We start from the raw sequence: 8,405 nt of genomic DNA, 5'->3' as shown, positions 1-8,405 counted from the left end.
TTTATGAATTACACATTTGGTACCCAGCATCACAAATATATGTATCATAGTTAAAATAACTTGTGTGAACTTGCATTTTGCAAGAAAACAGACCAGTTTAAACTCAACATTCGAAACTGCCTAATCTCCGTGTTCCTCATACTCAACAATTAATTCAAAGGTGTGCATTTAAAACCAAGTTTAAAATATTTTTTGAAATACTTGCAGAATGCCACCAGCTAAATATAAGTGCGACGATTTTGTCTTCACAAAAATGGCGTTGTAAGAACAGCGAAGAAAATTTCTTTTCGACTTCTCAATGAAAATCGACAATAATTTCCTCATATTGCTTGGTGGGAAAACACTAATCTGTGTACAACTTGTCGGATATAGTGTTACGAGCGTCGTAGAGCCAGGAAGTGCATTCTTTGAGAAGATGAATTAGTAGCGTTTGTCCAACAACGATGAGTAAGTACTAAATGTGGGGTAATTCATCATTTTTGTTAATTCATCATTTGTTTGTAATTCATCATTTGTGTGTGGCATCATCATATGCTAATGCCAATCTCCTAGCCGGCCATACGGATTCTAGTGCAATGTCGTCTTGTCCGGATGTCGTACCAAGTGCTTCGGTATCGTAAGAATTCATTGCTGATGTTTCTAAATTTAAGATATTCAAATTTTACATGAAAACAAATAAAGTTTGTGTTGAAAACTCTGAACTTATGATGGATGTCGACGAACACAACTCATGTTCATCTATAGGATCCGATGTGCCTTCAACAATAAGTTGGAGGACAAAAGTTGGGGCTTTCAATAAAGCCTTATAAACTCTCCATCAGTCGCCTATCAAGGGGAAGGTGAGGAAGGATCCGACTTCCTTGAGGCGAGAAATGGACAAACTCGTCAAGAAGATTGCGACTGATTTCCAAGCAACACAAAAAATTCTCTCCCTGCCAGTAACATTGGATGCAAAGACTGCAAGTATTTAGTTGTTGGGGCTAAAACAAATTGCCGGAATTTACCAAAAGAAATGACAAGCACAAATTACTTACTTGCATGCCTTAAAGCATTTCAATCAAAAATATGAATTCAACGTTTGGAATTAGCCGCAAGATTATTCGGAAAGCTATGAAACTCAGATAAGATGATGGACCCTTTTCTTCTCCATATTATAATATTTAAAAGTTCCACCCATCTAATCGATGATGAAATTGTGTCACTAGTTAGAGAATTTTACTTGAGCGACATCGTGTTACGTGCTTCCCCTAGACTCAATGATACGATTCTAGTGAACAAAATACCTACAAGGAAGTAACTGAGTAACAACTCATTTACTCATTTAATTTCAGACAATGGACGATGGGGAAGGCGGTCAACCTTGTCACGCTGAGGGAGAGCATAGGATTTTATCCTACGTTTGAAAACCCTTACATCAAAGTACATCGTGCATTCATTTATTAACTCCAAACATTGCATATCCGTCAAGAGGTTGCGCGATTCCGTTATTCGAGATGGAAAATCAGCAACTGTGCAAGTTGACTTTGCATAAAACTAGTCTTTTGTAATCCAAGATGCAGTTCAAGGTTACTTAACTCTCTCACTTCTGAAATTAAATAACTACTAAGTGCGTGATAAATGTGGCATGACATTGTTTGTGATATTTTAATTTGTATGCTTAAATGTTAATATTCTCTTTTTTAGGTTTTCATTAGAATGAAAACGATGCGCACCTTTGTCGTATATTATTACTCGGTTGATGATGATCCTGTCAAAATGAAATCTTTAGGAATTTAAGCAGAAACAATTTAAGTAAATTTGAATAATTTTTGCTACCTTATCTACCTACATGAACTGCATTTAAAATACTCATAACGTAACAATCTTTGCCTGGAGCACCAACTGTAATTGTAAATAACACTATAGCGAACAGAATAATAAGAAATATAGGCATGGTCGAGTCAGATTATATCTCACAGGAATGAAATTAAATTTGTGGAACGTCACAACTTCTCGTTTATGTAACTAACTTCTTATTCAGAACTTAACAAATTTTGGAAATGGAGAATAAATTCGATGGAATAAACTGCGTGTAGCCGTAAAATGGATCATTTTACTGCTGCCTATCTATATGTAAGTATAGTTTTTATGTACCGACAAAATCACCCTTCTGGGACGAGAAGCGTGATTTTGCCCAAGGCACGATGTCATTTCTCTCCATAGAGAAAGAAGCATCTTGCCTCTTCAGTCTTTGTTCGTCACTCGCTCAATAAATCGCCTTGGTTTCATTTTTCACACACAAAAGCTTGGCCAATCGCCAACACACCTTTATTTTCAGAAACAGTCGTATTTGATTCAGTATTGTTGTAGCTGTTGTTATAGCTGGGGTTTGTATGCACTTGCATAGATTCCGTCTTGTCCCGTTAGTCCCCTCGTATCTACCTTGAGTTGTGGCGGTATCCCACCTTTCGCTTATCACTAGCCTCACCATCGTGCAGTGGGATCTTCCCGTGTAGCTCACCCCCTTGCTACATACTCATCTGCTCTCCACCACTGCCCCATATAGTTGGTCGTGGTTAATACACTCGTTGGAGTGGCTCTCTTTCTCTTGTTGCTGCTTTTGGCTCCTGCTATCATCTCCGTGTTGACAGAGCATGAAAAGGGAACCATCCTCTCATCTCGCGTGAAGCTTTGGCAACTGTGCTGGGATTATCCAGCTTTCTGCACTAGCCACTTTTGGCACGTGAAACTTTGTGAACTCGGCAAGTTTACGTAGTTCCCTGTGTTCACCTCGCTCGCTACTTAGCTCGTCTCTCATGGCTATTCCTCGCTGTAGAAATAACGCATCACCTCTAGCTCCTCGCCCTCGTAATACCGCCCCCATCTACCACCTACATTCCACTTTCCTCGTGTTGTCCGTCAGTATCAGAAAGCCAGGCTAACTTCTTACCAAGTGGAAAACTCTATCCCACCACATTTCTTAACTCCTGGGCTGTGTGGCTACTTTATGATTTTTTGTATGTGGTTGATAAACATCATCCTTCTTGTCGTTAGTTGACAGACTTGTAAATCCCTCTTTTGACCCTCGTGACTAAACGTGCTCGTAAATTACGCCGCATTGACGATCCTAAGGCTCAATCCCCTCCTTCCTCTGACTTAGAACTCGAGAGCAGCCCCAAAAGGGCTTCTTATCAATACGTTCCGGGATCCTGCTGACTCGACTCGTTAGAAAATACAACCCCCTGAACTTCATCCCCATATCAAGGATCCTACAGTTCTTGAAAGGGCTTTGCCGCACCTCCGCACAGAATTTCGTCGTTCTCTCCACGCACTTGGACACTGGACTGGTTTGACAGGTTTACTCTCTTCTTCTCCCATACCAACTAGTACCGTCCCAGTTTCCCCTCCTCACATAAGTGGTCAGACGACCCTGGTCTTCTCCCCGACCCTAGATCCTCCTTCTCCCTGCCGCCTGTCCAAACGCGACCGTGCTATTACTGCTTGGCAGAGACAATCTACGTCTCAACCACCTCCATCACATCCGTTTACTCTAAAAAGCCCAAAAAGAGTTGCTCGCTCGAAACCTTAACAGATTTCAGCACTTGAAAGTAACATGCCTGGCCTCACTTTCGAGTCTCCTGCTCCACCCCCAACCCCACTTTTGCCTGTTGCAGCACTCCCACCTTTACATCGTTCTTTACATCGCTTCTCTGCTCCCGTTGGACATGAAGTTTATAAACTCTCCTCTAACTTTACCCTTAGTAAATAAAATAATCCTCCACTAGAGAGGCCAAAGGTCCAGAATTTTTAGCGCCTAGTATAAGGATTGCATATCCTTCGTGGTGGAAAACCCAGCCACGTGTACCTATCCTCTCTCGCCCATCCACACCTCCTCTACCCGTCCGATTGCCACCACTCGAACAGGTTTGCAGAATTAGTTTTGTTGATTTTCACTGACCATAAAAGTCTTTTACGTGTACTTAGTGGGGGCAGGCTAAGTGTTAGTAGCCAAAATCTTTAAAACCGCTGGAGATAATGAAAATCTAATAACCGCATTGGATTCCTCGTGCGATTTTACATTGCGTTTTGCATTGCATTATTAAATTGTACGGTGGCTATCACCACATTCAAATGACTAATATTTTACGAGTACTCGAGTTACAATATGCAAATCTATTTTATTTTGTCCATATTTTACCTGTGGTTAATTGTACACCAGGTTTAGTGAAAAAAATAAACACGAACAAAAGTAATATTTTGTATCAACTTTCGCGTCTTAATAACGTGTGGGACCCCCTTACTTGCAATTACTGCATTGCAACTATTTTTCATGGATCCAACCAATTTTGACTTGATATCTTGACTCATGTTTTCCCACGCTTTCCCACGAAATCTTATGTTTCAGATCCTCCTTGTTCGAAATCTTGAATTTTATAATTTGTCTCTCGGTTTGATCCCACAACTGTACGATCGGGTTGTAGTCAAAATTTGAAACAGAAAATATGAAACGGTAGAAAATTAGGAAAACTAGGCTAGTTTGAAGTTTTGACATCCTGCATATGCGCATACATATATATCCACCTCCATTTCAAATGTTTGCGAGAAAGATCGAAAAATAACAGATTTAGACGTAACGAGTGTCAATTTATTTTTTTAAAGATTTTTGAACGATTGTCCGTGACAATCGTTCATCTTCATTTTTTTTTCTTGAGCGTCAACAATGTCCGAAAAAGGCCTCGGATACTACCTTGTATAAACTTCAAGACCGATTTATGCGTCACCACCATCAATCCGTCCCACCCAAAATACAGTGGTTTACAACTCTTCCTAAATTTCGCCATATATTTCCTGTCCCAGCTCGATTCCCAGTGTGCCCCATGCACTCTCCAAGAAGTGAGACACTTCTTCGCAGACTTTTGAATTTTTGCCGTGCACGTCGTAAGCGCTGCCCAGGAAAGCACGGCTGATGGAACGCACAACAAGAACGTCATCCTCTTAGCTAGATTGACCTTTGTGCCCTCCGCAATTAACACGTACCCCGTAGAAATGGCAAGTTGCCCCATAACGGTTTGAATAATGGGTAAATATTTTCCAAAAACAAGTCTGACTTCCTTCATCGCGAATTGTAGTGAGCGATACACGTGGACCAGATGTTCCGGCTGTGACCCAAGTTCTGGGGAACATTTGAATTTTCTGAATTCGCGTGGTTTTCTAAATAACGCTAGTTCTTCTATGACCGGGAGGACAAACAAAATTAGCCCGGAGAACGTTTGGCACAGTATTTTTGCATACGATGCGACAAAACAGAATGAGTACAGTATTGCCGGTGCGTAGATAAAGTAAGCTGAGTAGAATAGAGCGGGATAGTTTGAAAATATGTTGGGAATATGCATCGGATGGTGGGGTGAGAAGATAATCTGGCACCACAGAACGAGCGGGAATAGATTTAGTAAGAAATTGGCAGGGCGGTTAATTCGGAGCCAGTTTCGGTTGTAACTGGTAACTGCGGTTGAGCCAGGAAAGTTCCAGGATGTTTCTGTAGAATAGGATAATAATAAAATCTATAGGAGAACACAGGTGTTAAAAATTACCACAATTATTTTGGGTTCTTGACTAATGGCAATATACGAATTTTTTTTAGATCATACTTCAAAGGATCATTTCTTTAGTATGAATTTATTCATTCATTCATTCATTCATTCATTCATTCATTCATTCATATACGAAGTTTTCCAGTTGACAAGTTTTCTACTGTAGCAAAATATTTAGACCACCCTGTACATATTTGGTAGGCCTGAATTTACAGGAATCTTTTGCACATTCATGTTCTCTTTTAGGTATGGACACATTTATACGTGGAAACTTTCAGAAATCAGATTAACCTGTCATATGAATAAAAATGACTGAAAGATTCCGTCATTTCAGTTGAATTAGTATGAATGAAATGATTTCTCACTCCATTAATTTTTCACACAATGCTTCATGCATTATGCGAAGTAAGAAATGAAGTGAAGTGAAATGAGTTTGAAAGAAAATGCTGAACGTGAATGAACAGTTTCACTAAGAAATCAGGATGATTTACTTTTAAATGAAAACTCAATTTTTTGAACAGGTAGAGGTTCAGAAAGATAAGCCATACCGTAGAATTTCACGCTGTATAAAAACATTCCATTCCAGTTTCGCGCTACTTCTTTCGCATGATATCCAAATGCATACGCTCCAACACACATCGCCAACCAGGCGTAGGAAATTGCGAGGAGTAAATTGAAATGGGGTGAATTTTGCATAAATTTATGCCGCCCGGTTTGCACGAGTATGTAAAAGGTGTTTAAAAACATGAATTTCTTAACGAAGTTTGTTCTAGCATCAAATTTCGGAGAGAAGTTTAACCTTCTCGTGTTTTCGTCCCAAATTAATGGAAATCCGAATGTGTTTGCAGTTTTAATTGTTTTCGAAAATTCTTGGGAGACGATGCTACTAAACATTTTGAAGCTTTGAGTTGGACTGAATATTTATTTTTAAATAGCTGCCCATGGGATGACATAATTTGTGCTTACATAAATCAGTCTAGCGTTAAAAATAATGAGATATTTGTGTAATTTCCTCATGTTAATACTTGTAAATATTTCATTAAATTTCAGAAAACTAAAACTTCAATATACATTTAATGGCTGTTTGTACTATTAAAAATAATGCTACCCTTTTAAAGATAATTTAAATCTTAAGTCAGGAAACCAGAGTAACTTTAAAACTTGGTATAAAGTAAAATTTCCTTTGGAGTATGGTTCACTTAATATTGAATTTTGGGTGCATTTACAGTTGAATTTTGCTGATGCATAAAGTACTTAGTAGTGGTTAAAATTTCAAGAATGTGGACCTACAACAAACAAAATTCTGAAATATTTGGGGACAAAATTTCCTCAAAAATTTGTTGTAAATATTTTGCTCTGTAAAAAATCAGCGTCGTAATGCAGTTATATGCAGTAATGGGTGCCCGGTTAAGGGATGATTGAGCACAATTTTGAATGTTTTAACAAAATTATGTACATATGCAGTTATTTATAAAAATAAAGGCGAATTATGCCAGAATAATTTTCCGGATTTCTCCACTGCTACATAAGTGGTTAATGCGGAAATTTAAAAATAAAATAGGTTTAATCACACGGGACGAATACTAAATTGTGCATACATTGCGACAGAAATCGATACCTTCTTCATCTTCACTTACACAATTTTTCTTTATTTTAGGTTTCTCTTACCCCACTATAATTTTATAATTGCAAAGGGTTCCAATTCCAGTTACCCTAAGCTACTACAAATAATTTCACTAAAGACACTAAAAGCAATTTCAAGATTCCTAACCAACCCATAAATGAACCAACCATTCTCTAAAATAATTCCAAAAAATGCGGCTCCTAACCCAATCCCCAACACTGAAAATTGCGTCATAACCTGTGTAGAGGACAAGGGTCTTATCTTTTTGAGGAATGCACTCCTCGACGACTGCCATTATATTCTTGGCTAAAATGGGGTATAATACGTACTCCTGCTCCATCAACATATTTTTGCCAGTTTCTAGACCAAAATGAGCAAATCCCTGATTCATGTAAACATTTCAAAAAATTCCCAAATACTTGACCAACTTTATTCCTCGTCGAAATCCAGACAGATCTGAAATCTATCAGATGATGGTCTTCGTTCTTAACTATGACGAACCTATCAGTTTCCATAAGTAAGGTCACCATAATTCTGCAAAGCTATAAATTGGGGTACAATACGTTTGGAATCGACAAATCCATGATACGCGAGTGAATGAGCGATTTTATCGAATGCAGCATAATCACCTACTCCTTCCACCGTCTCAACTATTTTCTTTCCCATACCTGTAAATAGTTCCACTCTTTCTATTAAGTCATCCACTCGTGTCGTAAACATAGGATACTGATCCTGAGGATGTTGAAATGTGTAAACCTTGATTTCGTCTAGTTTCAAAACGTCAGGTGGATTGGTCGGCAAGTTAGGTTTAACCGGGGACATTAACACGGAATAAATAAAATTTGAATAAGAATACGATAAGACAATCATCATTGCTGACCACATTGCGATAATACATGACCCTGCTTTAATCTTACGCCGCAATATATTTTCAAAAATCGAGTTTGTTTGCAACACAAATTTTATACTGTAAGCTGCATACGGCGGGGCTTGAAAATCGAGGAAATTTCTTTTACCTGTCTCGTAAATATTAACGCATCATTAAAATTGAAATCACTGGATCGTTAGCTAGAAAATTCCTGTAGGGATTGGATATTCCCCACCCGACATTCATCCTCCTCGCCGCTCTCGGCAACACGGAAGCAACCGTGGCGGAGCACGACAGTAAAAAGATCTCTCTCCGTCTCTCGACAGTCCGACCCAAGGGTTCC

The 8,405-nt window shown here is 38.8% G+C and overlaps 1 non-coding gene across 1 annotated transcript; it reads left to right on the top strand.

Moving 5' to 3' along the window:
* The first annotated feature begins 5,617 nt into the window (after positions 1–5,617).
* LOC118437286 lies at positions 5,618–5,658 on the top strand. Its single transcript, XR_004835993.1, has one exon. It is a non-coding gene; the product is annotated as a small nucleolar RNA U3 (small nucleolar RNA).
* The last annotated feature ends 2,747 nt before the right edge of the window (positions 5,659–8,405 follow it).

The sequence above is a fragment of the Folsomia candida genome, unplaced genomic scaffold, assembly GCF_002217175.1.
Source record: "Folsomia candida strain VU population unplaced genomic scaffold, ASM221717v1 Fcan01_Sc012, whole genome shotgun sequence".
In the NCBI taxonomy this organism is placed as follows: Eukaryota; Metazoa; Arthropoda; class Collembola; order Entomobryomorpha; family Isotomidae; genus Folsomia; species Folsomia candida.
This window is presented reverse-complemented; position numbering and strand designations above follow the sequence as displayed.